This window comes from Cydia strobilella, chromosome 8 (assembly GCF_947568885.1).
Source record: "Cydia strobilella chromosome 8, ilCydStro3.1, whole genome shotgun sequence".
Lineage (NCBI taxonomy): Eukaryota > Metazoa > Arthropoda > Insecta > Lepidoptera > Tortricidae > Cydia > Cydia strobilella.
In genome coordinates this window covers 17,912,023-17,926,383 of record NC_086048.1, presented here as the reverse complement: position 1 = coordinate 17,926,383, position 14,361 = coordinate 17,912,023, and the positions used below count along the sequence as shown (strand labels likewise).

At 37.1% G+C, this 14,361-nt stretch overlaps 1 protein-coding gene across 1 annotated transcript in view; it reads right to left on the bottom strand.

Moving 5' to 3' along the window:
- Window positions 1-2,367, bottom strand: part of LOC134743751 (protein GDAP2 homolog) — a 130,276-nt gene extending 127,909 nt beyond the window's left edge. The window contains exon 1 of the mRNA XM_063677394.1: window positions 2,218-2,367. The gene's annotated coding sequence lies outside the window, so the exon portion shown is untranslated. The remainder of the gene's footprint in view (window positions 1-2,217) is intronic.
- Window positions 2,368-14,361: the final 11,994 nt, after the last annotated feature.

The window sequence follows — 14,361 nt, the reverse complement described above, 5'->3', positions numbered from 1 at the left end:
CACCAAACCTTAGATCCATTAGGTACTGCCAGGGTTCAGCATCAGCTCTATCATGGGTATGGCTCTCCGAAGTGCTCATCAAGACGAGTCGGATGACTAAAACAGCGTGTGCCTATGTTGCACCAAACCTTAGATCCATTAGGTACTGCCAGGGTTCAGCATCAGCTCTATCGTGGGTACGGCTCTCCGAAGTGCTCATCAAGACGATTTAAATGACCAAAACCGCGTATGTCTGTGTTGCACCAAACCAGAATTCTACTAGGTAGTAGGTAGGTACTGCTACTACTGCCAGGGTTCAGTCAGGGTCATTTTGCTGTCTCATTTTAAAATATCACGAATGTAATTTTATTAGACGTTGATGCAATTGAGAGTAATTCTAATAAATTTTTAGAAACTTTAATGGCCATTGAAGTTAATCCGAATTAAAGTTAATCCGAATTAACTTCAATGGCCATTAACGTCTCAAAAATTTAATCCGAATTAACTTTAATCCGAATTAACTTTAATCCGAATTAAATGGCTAATGGTTAATGGCCATTAACCTTTTTAATTGTTAATTTTTAATGGTTAATGGCATTAGCGTTCGGCCAACACTGGGTACTCCAACAAAACCACTCTCCCGACTTTCGGTGATAATATCGCGATATAATAGTGGCGACGAGACTAATCATAGCAACAGCATTACAAGCGTGTATTAGAAGTTAATTTGAAAGTTTAATATACGGAGAAATAAATCACTACATAGTATAAAACAAAGTCGCTTTCCGCTCTGAATGTATGTCTGTTCCTATGTATGCTTAGATCTTTAAATGTAGGCAACGGATTTTGATGCGGTTTTTTTAATAGATAGTGATTCAAGCGAAAGGTTTATATGTATAATTTGTAAAGCTTTTGTGTAAATTAGTTGAACTACCCATGCGAAGCTGGGGCGGGTCGCTAGTAGATAATAATTTTGGGTAAAGGTAGCAACAGAAAGTCTTGTCGCTAAAGAGTGATCTCATCAGTGCAACCTTTGGGTAGCAGAATTATCTGAACACTCCTGTCTTCCAGTTAATTTAGGAAATAAACAGGCATCGGAGTTTTTGTCGCATGGTAAGACTAATAGCAAGCTATGGAGTCGACATTTGCCATAAATGTAAACTCTTATTCATACTCATACTCATTTATTTAATTTATCTTAAATTACCTTTAGAGTGGTTGGTCGTGTATATTATCTTAGTCGAATTATATAAAAAAATATTTTTTTTATTACATTATAAAATTCATAACCAACTATTTTAACATACAACTATACAAACTACATCGCTGCGAAAGACCTAATGTCATGTAGGTAGTGACCGCTGATAAAATTGTTAATAAAGTTAAATGACATTAAACCAAAACTGCAAATATTTATAAACCAAACAGCCAGGTCTATAATGAGACTTAGGGCCGGTACAGACGGATTGCAACCCGTCTGCAACTTGTATGTGAACTGCACTGCTATGTTGCAGTCGGCGTGCAATAATACAAATTGCAGTCTGGTTGCAGTCCATCGGTATTGGCCCTAACTTCATACATTTTGAGTGTTGAAATGAAATAACAGTATCTGTCAAGTTTACAACTAGAAAAAAAACCTGTATCTTGTGAGCCTGTTTTCGAGTTCCACATGGATATAAGAGGTAAGGGGCCCACTGATTACCAGTCTGCCGGACGATATCGGCCCGTCAGTTGTACGGAACTGTCAAATATTTGTTCTAATGGGGCCCACTGACTGTCAGTCCACCAGACGATCTACTAATCTAAAGACTAATCTAAAATCCTACATGTGATAAAAGAATAAAGATTATGTACATATTATCTATCTGAATAGGAACATACTTAAAACAAAAAAAAGAAATAGTGTATGATTCAGGGGCTGGTAATAAATATTTTGTGCCGAAATCGGTAGTGAAAAGAAGTAAAGTAAAGACTAGAAAAACATAATAAATTCATTTTTTTCGAAAGAGTGACATTCTTATTAGAATCACTTTCGAGTGGTGACGAAGAAATTATCAGTAGAAACTATGTAAACTAGTAGAGAGAAGTGTATAATATTTTCTATATGTGTGTACCAAATTCACTTTCAATCGTAACACGATCATAGAAAACCGAGACCGTAGTTGACATTGGCCTTTCGTAGTAACAATCAATACAAGTCGCACTGTAATTTATAAGTCAAACACAAGTAATACTCACATGTTGTGACAGGGAAGTTGAAGAAACTAGCACCGGCACTAAGACTCTACTTTAAGGAATATAAACACAGGCTTTTTACACTACAAATATGAGGGAAAAAAATACTTAGAAAAAGCGACAAGGATTATCGGCCGCCCATTTTGTTACTGTCACGTTATTTATTGTTGCCAGGTGTGAAAACGCAGGTGGTTTCGTTTAGAAATTCTACCCCTTTGGAATAGGCGGTATAGGAATAATAAATCCTATTTATAGAATGAGCAACGGTTTTAATTTTAAAATATACCTATTGAAGATAATATTATTTAGTAATTTTTAATTGAAAGTAAAATTAAAACGCGATAAAAAGCTCAGACACGAAGCGGCATCTATAGGATTTATACGAAACTGCCAACAGCACACAGCATTCAGAAATGCAAGTATTTCAGAAATCTGACCTCTTGTTAGTTCTAGCAAGATTTAACAGATGGCGCTAAACTCAACTTTTGAAAACTAACTCGTATCAAAGATAACTCCGTAATAGATGGATACAGTCTAAGGAAAAAACGTGCCTCGAAAATCAAGAAAATTTGATTCTCGTTCAGAGGGCGCTACTAGTTTTGGCTTACTGTCGTATACGGCGTAGACGGTTTCGTTTGTTATTTAACAATTTTAACGCATATCAGTGAAAGAACATGGGTCAAAATCATAAAAATAATTAATGCCAATAAAAAAATCATTTATCTATATTTAAATATATTTTATCGTATTTTTATAAATCTTCATTTTTAGTTTTAAAGTGTGTCGACAGATGGCAGTGAATTTACTGGGGTTACAAAATTTACTATGACACCGCTCTAGTATAAGTTACTCTATGCTCATATAAACATCATCATTATTTTATAACCCAGATTTTTGGGTGCTGGAATGATTTCGTGTGTTTATAACTTTGTTGATTGTAAAATAGTTACTAAATTATGAATAAAAAAATAGGTAGGAGCTCCAAACGGGCTTAGAAATGTTCAACGAATAGTTTAATTTTTACAGTTTTTATAATTTTTTTGGCTTGAGTGATATTTAACTTGGTTAAGTACTACTTCCTGAGCCGCATCACGCTGTAGCGGGTCCTGCAGTCTGCACACGGAGTCGTACTGCTCGTACGCCATCTTGGTTCCAATGAAGGAGACAGCGAATATGCACACGACACGAAGAATGTGGCGGAGCACAGAATGGCGCCTAGTTTGTTGTAAAAATAATAATACTACCATGAAATAGAAATCCATCTAATTTACATTAGGTGTATAAAAATTTGTTTGGAAGTAAAAAATAAATAAATAAAAATATGTACTTACCTACTAAAATTCAAAGTACGTATCTTCGCCAACCCTTATTTTCAATGAACTTGTACCTACCTAATATTGCACACGACACGAAGAATAGGGCGCATATGGCGGGGCACAGAATGGCGCCTAGTTTGTTGTAAAAATAATAATTCTACCACGAAATAGATATTCATCGAATAAGTATACATTACTTGCAAAGAGCTGCATAAAAATAGGTTTGGAAGTAAAAAAAATGTACTAAAGGCGAATTAAATGAAATTAAAAAGAAAGTTATGTTGATAACAATTTAGTACAATAAAAAAACTATGGACCAACGGTGCTTATTAAAATAACATCACCAGCCTTCGGCTCGGTGATATTAAACTTGGTTAAGTACTTCCTGAGCCGCATCACGCTGTAGCGGGTTCTGCACACGGAGTCGTACTGCTCGTACGCCATCTTGGTTCCAATGAAAGAGACAGCAAATATGCAGACGAGGAATAGGGCGCATATGGCGGGGCACAAAATGGCGCCTAGTTTGTTGACGCGGTTGGAACGGACGGAGTCGAGGTCGGTGTCCGAGCCTTCATCGCTGTGGCTTGAGTCCTTGGTCATGGCTGGAACAAATTACCGTTGTTTATATCTGTCCTTGAGGCATTCCAGAAAAGGGTATTTTTTAAAACTTCTGATAAAACTAAGAAGCTGATATTTGGCATGATAGTGATCGATAACAAAGCTTTAAATTCAACGGTAAAAAATATTTCTGCAGGATATTAAGGTAGCTGCCATACGCGTCACGTCCCCGTAGAAGTAGATTAATTAATAGTTTTTTTCAACCTGACTTGAGTTCTATACCCTGGGGTATAGGGCATTAGGGCTATAGGACCGTGTGGGGGGAGGTAGATAAGGGATAATCCAGGACCCTTCCGCATCACACTTGAATCTGCCAAACTGGAAAATACAGTTTGCGCTCCAGCGAGATCAGCTGGGCTGGCTGGGCAGCTTAACCTGATCTGGATGTGGTGAGGGAATCGAACTAATGGGAGTTTTGTGCTGATTCGCTACACCTAGTGTAGCCGAGACCACAGATTATTAACTAGTTACGCCGAGACTCCAGCAAGAAACTCAGCTAGGCTCGACGACTGTTGAAGTGACTTTATCCGGTACGTGGCGGCAGTAGGTACTGGGTCGATAAGGGATTTGTGCCGATGTAGTCAAAAGGTGGATGTCTCCGCCGGCGCGAAAGCCGTTGTGTCCGCGGGGGATGGTGCACACTGCACACTCAGCGGTCATCCTAGAGATATACGCTGAGATTTCGTCGTCCGGATCCGTGAAACGCAAGTCATATTATATTCTTCATGGAGGAACGAACCACGGCTCTGTACGGTGTGAATTCCCTAATCATATAAATTTAAGTGAAGTATGGAAATTATAAAAAGGAATTCATAAAATATAACACAAACTTACGTACCTAATTACCCAATTATGGTAATCGTTTATATTGAATTTGAATTTTAAAAACTACCATAAAAAATCATGGATGTCAAGCTTATGTTGACAGAATCGCTTTTTTACTGACATTCATATAACCAAAGACAAAACGCGATGAACGATAAGGTTAAATGTACTTCCATTCCAGAGCGATTCCAGAGGCTCTACCGGGAAAAACGTAAAATAAAATTTCTTTATCTGCCTCTGTCGCTCTTGCAAATTCGAGTGATAGAAATGCAGATAAACGAAGACCATTTCGATTTTCAGTCTTTGCGGTACGCCCACAGTTTTACTTCTATTAGGTCTTCAAGATTTATGTTACAGATTTTTGACATTATGATTATTATGAATTGGTTGTGGCATGGTTGTGACTTATGTCGCTATGGTGTCGCTTAACTTAAAACTCGGGTAAAAAAAAATTCTGGTAAAAGAGTAGAAATTAAAAAGTGGCAACACTGTAGTGTCGTCCCTTTCAAATCAATCTAAGAAAAACGGGACGACACTACAGTGTTGCGACTTTTTAATTTCTATTCTTTTCTGCCAGACTGTAAATCCATTCGGCAAATATCTACCCTATTACCTTTTCTTAATACCAAAATCGCATAATCTGGACAGATGAATTTACCCGAGTTTGAAGTTAAGCGACTCATAATTATTATGACTCGTATTTATTTTAATGTCACCCACATTTTACATACTCATCTTTTCTATTGTGATTTTATTTATTTTACATTTTATATTTCATTTATCAATGGTTAATAAGCTGAGGGCGATATTTTTCAGCTTCGTTGCTAGCGTATTGGTTCTGTTCGCAGTTTTCGTGTTTCTGATGACCACTGTAAACCCGCCTCGGGACCCGAACCTCGCGACTGAACCAGCCACCCAAGCCCCTACACCTCCTCCTGATGGCAGACTTCGGAGGTTTATGGATTTTACTACAAAATCAGTAGTAAGTAAATATACATTTAGTACAGTCGACGATATGTTTTCAATTTTCGCCTTATTATGCCTCTCGTTTCGAATGTTGGTCTCTATGGCAGTTCCTTCAAATCTTTTTGTTGATCTTAACATAAAAATATGTTTTCACCGTGTTTTTAATACTTAAATGTTATATATATTTCTAAAAGGAGCTAAACAGGAAACTATAATACAATACAATACAAATACTCTTTATTGCACACCTCAATAGAAAACAATACAGAAACAAAACAGCAACATAAGTACCTAGAGGTAAACAACAAACTATCAACCTACTTTTAATCTTTAAATTTAATGTGATACTTTAAAAAAAAGTGTCCAATTTTAACAACAACTAAGACCTCCTAGTTAGTTTGCTAATTACTAGGTCTCTGGGTGCGATGTGGCTAAAGTGAAAGGTCTGCAAAAGGACAGAAGGTCTACCGTCAAAAACGTTATCAGCCTTTGAGCGATAGAGAGCCAGATCGACTTTCGATTTTTCGATGTTGACGGTAGACCCTCTGTATAATAAACTAGCTAGACGGGTTACGTTGCTTTCAATATTGTATATGTACTTATTTCCGGGGCTAACATTTAATCTGTTTCTTTCTAGGCAGCTGATACGTTCACCGAAGAAATAGTGTCAAAAGGTAGAAGGTCAATTAATGATCAGCGTACGACAAAGGATGAAGGTCTTGTAATAATGAAAGTGGTTGACGACGAAAGTAGACCGAGAATCGAAGTTGTATTGTACCCTAGATGGGCCGACAGCAAATGGAAAATTTATAGGATGGATAGTATTTTAGACCCTAAATATTCAGGGGCTGATCTGTTACCTAACTCCATATTTATGAGTGAAGACACGATTGTTGTTGAAAATGATGAGTTCTCGCCTAAATGGGGTTTAAATTTATACACTACTTCTAAAAGTGTTAGAAGAAATGCAATATCATTGGATAGTCAAGAAATTACAAAAGTAGATACCATTTTACTACCTGAAAAGAAAAATACACTCCCCTTGGATGACTACTCTCCAATTACTAATACGTCAATTAAACTAAATGATATTGAACAAGAACAAACACAAATAAAAACGAAGAACATAAACACAGACATTTTGTTCAATATTCTTACGAATACCACTTCTAATATAGCAGCAAATAAAGTTACTTCACCTGAGAGCATAACAGGTGATAACATAACTAATGTGACAGCGGTTCTATATGACGATGCTAAAACTGAAACACTGGATACGTCTGACACAATCGAAAAAACTACAGAAACAGTTATATTTTTGGAAGATTCGGTAAATAAATCAGTAACGGCTAACAGTATCAATCAGTCAGTAATAGATAATATTTCTAATACAGGTGAAGACAAATCTCAAGTAACAAGTGAAAAAATTTCGAAAGATATACCACTGGATGTGGATTCTGTTGAGACTTTTAATCATGTAACAATAAAAGCTGTTTCAGCTGAGCCTATGATGGAACAAATAACCGAAGTGGCAGCTGTTTTATTAAATACTGAAATATCGGACATATCTGACATAATCGAAAACACTACAGAAATTCCGAAAGATATACCTTCGGCTGTGGATTCAGTTGAGAATTTCAATGATGTAACAATAAAAGCTGTTTCAGCTGAGCCTATGACGGAACAAATAACCGAAGTGATAACTATTTCATTAAATACTGAAAAGTAAACAACAACTGAAACTACTATACTCGAAACAACTGCAGAATAAATTATTTTTCCGGAAGAGTTTAAATAAGACGGTAACGATAAACAGCTTCAATCACCCAGTAGAATCTCATTTTAAAGGCATTTTACATTTTACAAAACTCGAGTAACAAGTCAAATGTCGAAAATATTACATGGATTAATAAGTGTTTTCAATTATTATGCAATTAACCACCTTAAATCACCCAGGACAAGTCAAAATAAAAGTGAATCTTATATGTTTACGCTAACAAAAATTGGAAAAAATAGTATCTGGAAGTCCCAACACTAATTATAGATAATTCGACTGATTGATGATAATCTTACTACTGATAAACGACAATGAGTAATCAATTATTGCTAACACGAGTAATGGATATAAAAACAAAAAGATTGGAAATTAGATACCTATAAATCAGGATCAAAAGTTTAAAAGTTAGTCTATATACACGGTGTTTCATGACTCACTGAAAACCTAAAAACAGTTTGTTCAGAATCGATTGCGCTATATTTTAATGGGGATATATTTTTTTTTTTACATGCTCAGTCTACAAGTTTGTAATGCAACAACATCAATAACTAGCATTTGACACGTTATTTGTCAATGAGCAACACCCTTAACTGGCCATTGGTAAACCTTATCTCGTTGCAGTAAAGTATGCAAATGGTCAGTTAACACTTAACAGTGTTTACGATGGTAACTAGCAATTGTTTGATGTCACTAAAACGACGAAGTATCTTGTGTAGAATTACCAGTCAAATAGAATTGTTAAGAAAACTAAAAGACGAATATTTTTTTAAATATTTATCGGATTAAAGAATAAATACGCAAGATGAGTTTAAAAAAAAATCTGTTGGGGTGTCTCAGGTTTTCAGTGGCTCAAGTAACACCGTGTATATATCCCAATTATGAAAAAAGAGAATGGGGTATAACTAAAGGTAACCCATTAAGACGCAAGGAGACAAATACTGTACCCTCCGTCAACTTATACATTTTGTACCAATTAATTACTGTAGTTGCACCAACCATTTGAAAATAATAATTTCAAAGCAATAACCAATAAAACCAAGTTCTTTATGAATTAAACATTCGTGTTGTAAAACTTTACTTTGAAAATATCACTTCTATCTTGTTCTTGTCCTATCTAGATAGATAAAGTATAATTATTTAGAGCCTAGCCTAAATAAATTGTTGCTGGTCGAAAGAAGCGTGTCAGAGTACGAACAAATAAAATGTATGTTAAACTGTACTCGGTACCAACTTGAAGAATATTGACAGACAAGTCGATTCAGAAAAAGCTGGCACGAATGGAATGAATGAGAGAATGAAAATATCTATGTGTGTGGTGTGTGTGTATCACATTAACCAATAAAACCTCAGTAAATTCACTGCCATCTGTCGACACACTTTAAAACTAAAATTGAAGATTTGTAAAAATACGATAAAATGTATTTAAATATAGATAAATGATTTTTTTTATTTGCATTAATTATTTTGATGATTTTGACCCATGTTCTTTCACTGATATGCGTTAAAATTGTTAAATAACAAACGAAACCGTCAACGCCATCTATACGACTGTAGGCCAAAACTAGTAGCGCCCTCTGAACGAGAATCAAATTTTCTTGATTTTTGAGGCACGTTTTTTCCTTAGACTGTATCCATCTATCTTTGATACAAGTGTCACTCATACAATGAAAGTTTCGTTCATTCCATTGGTGCCAGCTTTCGTGAATCGACCTGGTATATACCTACTCAACTTCATGCAAGAGGAGCTTAAGCTTAGATTTTTACCTTTAGCTCTAAAACTGAAAATGTATATACATATACAGGGTGGCCAAAAAATATGTGCATTCCCATCGCCAGAGAGGTTTTGGGATTATACTGAGCAACTTTTACTATGGGACCAGCCACGCAATCCCAAAAAAATTTGACCCTCCCATAGAAAATGGATCAGCTAAAATGTATGAAACAGCCAAAACAATTTTCGCGATTTCGGGGTTGGTCCCATAGTAAAAGTTGCTCAGTATAATCCCAAAACTTCCTTGGCAAGGAATGCACTAATTTTTTAGCCACCGTGTTATCGATGGTATAGAAAGGATGCCAATCTCTTATGGCAGAATTGTTGCAAAAGTGACCGCTTTCAGCTTTAAATAATAGTTCCTAATCTCTCCGGTGGCGCTAGTTAGGCTCTGGGACATGAGTATAACATGAACCATATAAGGCAACAAATAACCCGACCAAATTACGTAGGTTGTTTTTGGTATTATTTCGGTGTATGGTGGCGCCGCCTAATTACTGTTTTTTGATGGACACTTTTCATACATAGAGATTTGGCTCCTTTATTATCTCCATGCACCGTGTATATGAGTACAGTGTACCTATATGACATTAACCAATAAAATGATGGCTCTGACTGTATACCGATACAAGTGTCACTCATACAATGAAAGTTTCGTTCATTATTTTCTTTATTTATTTATCTTTCTTTATTTATTCATTCCATTGGTGCCAGCTTGGTGCCAGCTTTCGTGGTACCTACTCAACTTCATGCAGCAAGAGGAGCTTAGCTTAAGCTTAGGTTTTTGTAAAACTTTGAAAATGTAGATAAGTACATATAATTATATGACTTAGGGTGGTATTCCAACTGTCCAATTTCTTTGTCCCATGTAATTGCGTCTCACTCTCTCATTAAGCAAAATGTGAGACGCAATACACATTATGATAGGTGGACTACCATAACACAATGTGGCCCTTAGCTATTTCGGGCGTAATATTAAACTAGGCGATTTACCAATCGCCGTGGCGCACAAGGCTTTTATTACGGACGTATTCAAAACTCAAGCGAGAGCTCATCGGTACAGCTAAACCACTCTAAATGTACCTCCGTACACATAATGATTAAGGATCTTACCATAAAGATTACCGGGACGATAAATAGCGATTTAATGTTGTCGCGCATTTTTAGTGGCGTGCTGTCTTCTATTAAGCCTCCACGTCGTGCGCAAATCTGCGAACTCGACTCCACACTCGCGTTTGCAGCTTCACTAACGAGTGTGGGGGCTTTACAAGAGCCATAAAAATTAAAACTAATTAAGCCGCAATCATTGGTCTGTCGTGTTGTGTTGTGACGGGTATCGGTTTCATACATTTAGTAATATGGTTGCGTTCACATTTCTCTGATGCACATAACACATAACACGACAGGCAAATGTGAATACGGCTTAACTGTAATGGCTCCTGTACACCATGGCCTAGCGTAGGCCAGTCTAAGGGACGCAGCTATGCGGTGGAATGAAATAGCAATATTACTTGCTCCCTCTTACGCATAAATGCGTCCCTTGGACTGGCCTACACTAGGCCATGGCGCACGCGGGTGCCATTGTTGGTAAAGTCGGTCGCACGCGTCCGTGCCGCGCCAGTGCGCGACTGGCGACGGCGATAACCATAGGTTGGAGCGAAACACAACGATCGGACCTTTCGTTCCCATCTATGGTTGTCGCGAATCGCGCAGTCGTGGCCGAGCCGTTAGCGTTGCACATGCCACATACTATTTTTCGTTAACCCGCTCGCCCGCTCCGTGCAACCGAACCGTGCCAGATAGCGGACGCCCTTAGATTCCTTATACTTACTCCGGTTCGACTATAGTGGCATAATGGCTGTACTGATAGCGTTGTGAATGGTAAAACAGAAAGGCTGCGGCTGTGGACGGCGAGAGAGCGTTCCCACGTGCGCACCGGCCTGCCTTGAACGACCTTGCCGGCTGTACAGCGCGTGCGCTAAAACAAGACGCAATTCGGTTCGGGTTAGGGGTCATTTTATTCAAAGTTGTACAATACATTATTTGGGATTTTATGTTATTTCTATTCGGAATCACGAGCTCTTTTGACCCTAATGGGAGAAAAAAGGTGTCCAAAATTATCCATATATCGTTCCTTCCGTTCTGTTATCGACACACAAAGTCTATGAATGGTAACGAAATGGAAATAAAAACCATGCGACTCTTTTTTCTCCTATTGGGATCGAAAGAGTAGAAATACCATAAAATCCCAAATAATGCAGTGTCCAACTTTAAATAACCTAAAACACATCAGATGCGCGGTTGGTGGGAATGGTGGGTGTCTATCACTTACCGTAGCGTAGTAGGAGCTAAACTACACGTGTACAAAAATAAAATATAATATACTAGAAATAAATATAGTCAAAATAATTTAAAAATACTAATAATAAAACGAAAATAATTTCAAAAATGGCCCTCTTCCTCATGATGGCGTAGAAGTCATCAGTGCGGGCTTCCGCAAACATACTCGACGCGCTGCACAACCTCGACAATCCCATCAGCATCCTGAATGCGTTATATTGGACTCGTAAGGCGACTGTCTTCAGCGAATAATTATCCCATAGATTGCACGTATAAAAAGATTGGCAGTAGGCTTTAAAAAGTGTTCACTTCACCTTACTGCAGCGTGCCAATCTACGAGCCAACATAATTGCTTCTAACAGCCAACGCCATACGCTCCCTCTTTACTACCTCTACCTCTACGCTCTATGTCCACTCCGTCGGACACTTCGGACAGGTCTTCTACGTAGAGTACGCAGTAATAAATATAATTTTAATTTCACATTCCGACGCACCCTCTTTTAGCAGATATATTGTACTGTACCTAGTGCTGGTACTAATGGAAAATAACTGGGCTGACCCGATTTCTTTGTTTTAATTTTTTTTATGCAGTTGGTAACTATTGGGCGCTACATTTACGCACATTTTGGGGCCTTGGACTTGGACACTTCCCAGTGCTAAGTACGAGACTTAAATAGTCACGATTGTAATTAGGCTTTTAGTGCGAAATGTGAACGCTAAACCTTGATTTTAGTGAGTTTTGTATGTAAAATAGTATTGAAATGTTGCTTCCGCATGCTTCCGCTTATAAAGAGAGTTGGTGATCTGCTTGTACAGTCGCCATCAGATATATCGGAGCGGCCGAGGTGCTCAAAAATATCTGAACACGCACTCTAACGCCTTGACAATAGAGGCGTGTTTAGATATTTGTGAGCGCCTCGGGCGCTCCGATATATTTGATGGCGACTGTATAAAGCTCAAAATACAAATAAAAAAACTCGAAAGTTAAGACTATAGTAGATATTTTCCCTTTTAGGGATAAGTTCTCCTTTGTAGATATTCTTACATCTTTGACTTAGTTTTGTCTTTTGTGTGTACGCTTGTTTATGTGCAATAAAATAACATGCATTATGTACATAGGTGTATCTATTTGTGCCATTCTCAACCAAAGGGTACCGACGGTTGTCAATAAGGCGCTATTTCCCAGCTTCAATTTGAAATCAACCTTATCGACTAGCGACAATGTGGAACCTTTTGGTTGAAAACGTCACATTTTATTCAAAATTCAAATAATATTCTATTAAGAAGGCCTCAAACGCTCTTTCACAAGTCAATACAACATGAAAGACATGAAAAATACATAGCAACATTATAAAGGCAACCGCCATGGGTAAACTAAACATTAAGTTGTATATAATAATCTTTAAATAAATAATTACTACAATATAACAGAGGTATATATATAGGAGAATTAGGAGATAGAATAAAATAGAATAGAATAGAACATTTTTATTCAACATCACATGAAATGGCAGAGTTAACAGATAGCGTAGTACATTTTAGATAGGATAGGAGGGGTATTACATTAAAGGAGATGTAAAAGGTCCCCAATGTCAGAGTACTAATACTAATAAGATTTGGAGGTATAAAGGCTATCAAAACTAGTAAATTCATAGACATATGTATATTATGAGTAAATTGTAGAATCTGAATGTCGCTCTAGCTATGTGTCGGAAAAATAAAACATACTTGTAATATGTGTTAGATTGTTAGAACACTGTTCATTGTTCTAAAATGATACATTACAATACAACTGATACAAGTAATGTTTCCCAGCCATTGTTTCGGAAACTTGCGAGGAACTTTGTCGTTCTAACACGATGTGTCGAAATGATTCTATGAAGAGTTAATAAGAAAAGGTCCATTGTATAAAATGAAGACGTTCTGTCCTGGCCGCGTAGCCAACATGCCAATGGCTTACGCTCAAAGCGTTTTGTTGTCGTAGGGATAGTGATTGCACTTTGGCTAGGCACTCTGTTTAAAAATTATATTTCGATCAAAAGTCAACAATTACGTGCTATCTACATATACAGTGGACCTTAATTAAAAAAAAACTGATTTAATATTTTTGTGCCATTTAAATTAAATTGGTATACTAACCATTTTTAGGGTTCCGTGCCCAAAGGGTAAAAACGGGACCCTATTACTAAGACTCCGCTGTCCGTCCGTCTGTCTGTCTGTCTGTCCGTCTGTTACCAGGCTGTATCTCATGAACCGTGATAGCTAGACAGTTGAAATTTTCATAGACGATGTATTTCTGTTGCCGCTATAACAACAAATACTGAAAACAGAATAAAATAAATATTTAAGTGGGGCTCCCATACAACAAACATGATTTTTTTGCCGTTTTTTGCGTAAAGGAAACGCAGTCTTAGACGGACATAAGATAATATATTAAAGTCTAAATGATAGCACTCTTATCCCATTTTACGTTAGATAACGCACTAATTAGCTCCATGCATGAATTTATTTTTATTTTTGGATTCATAATTTAT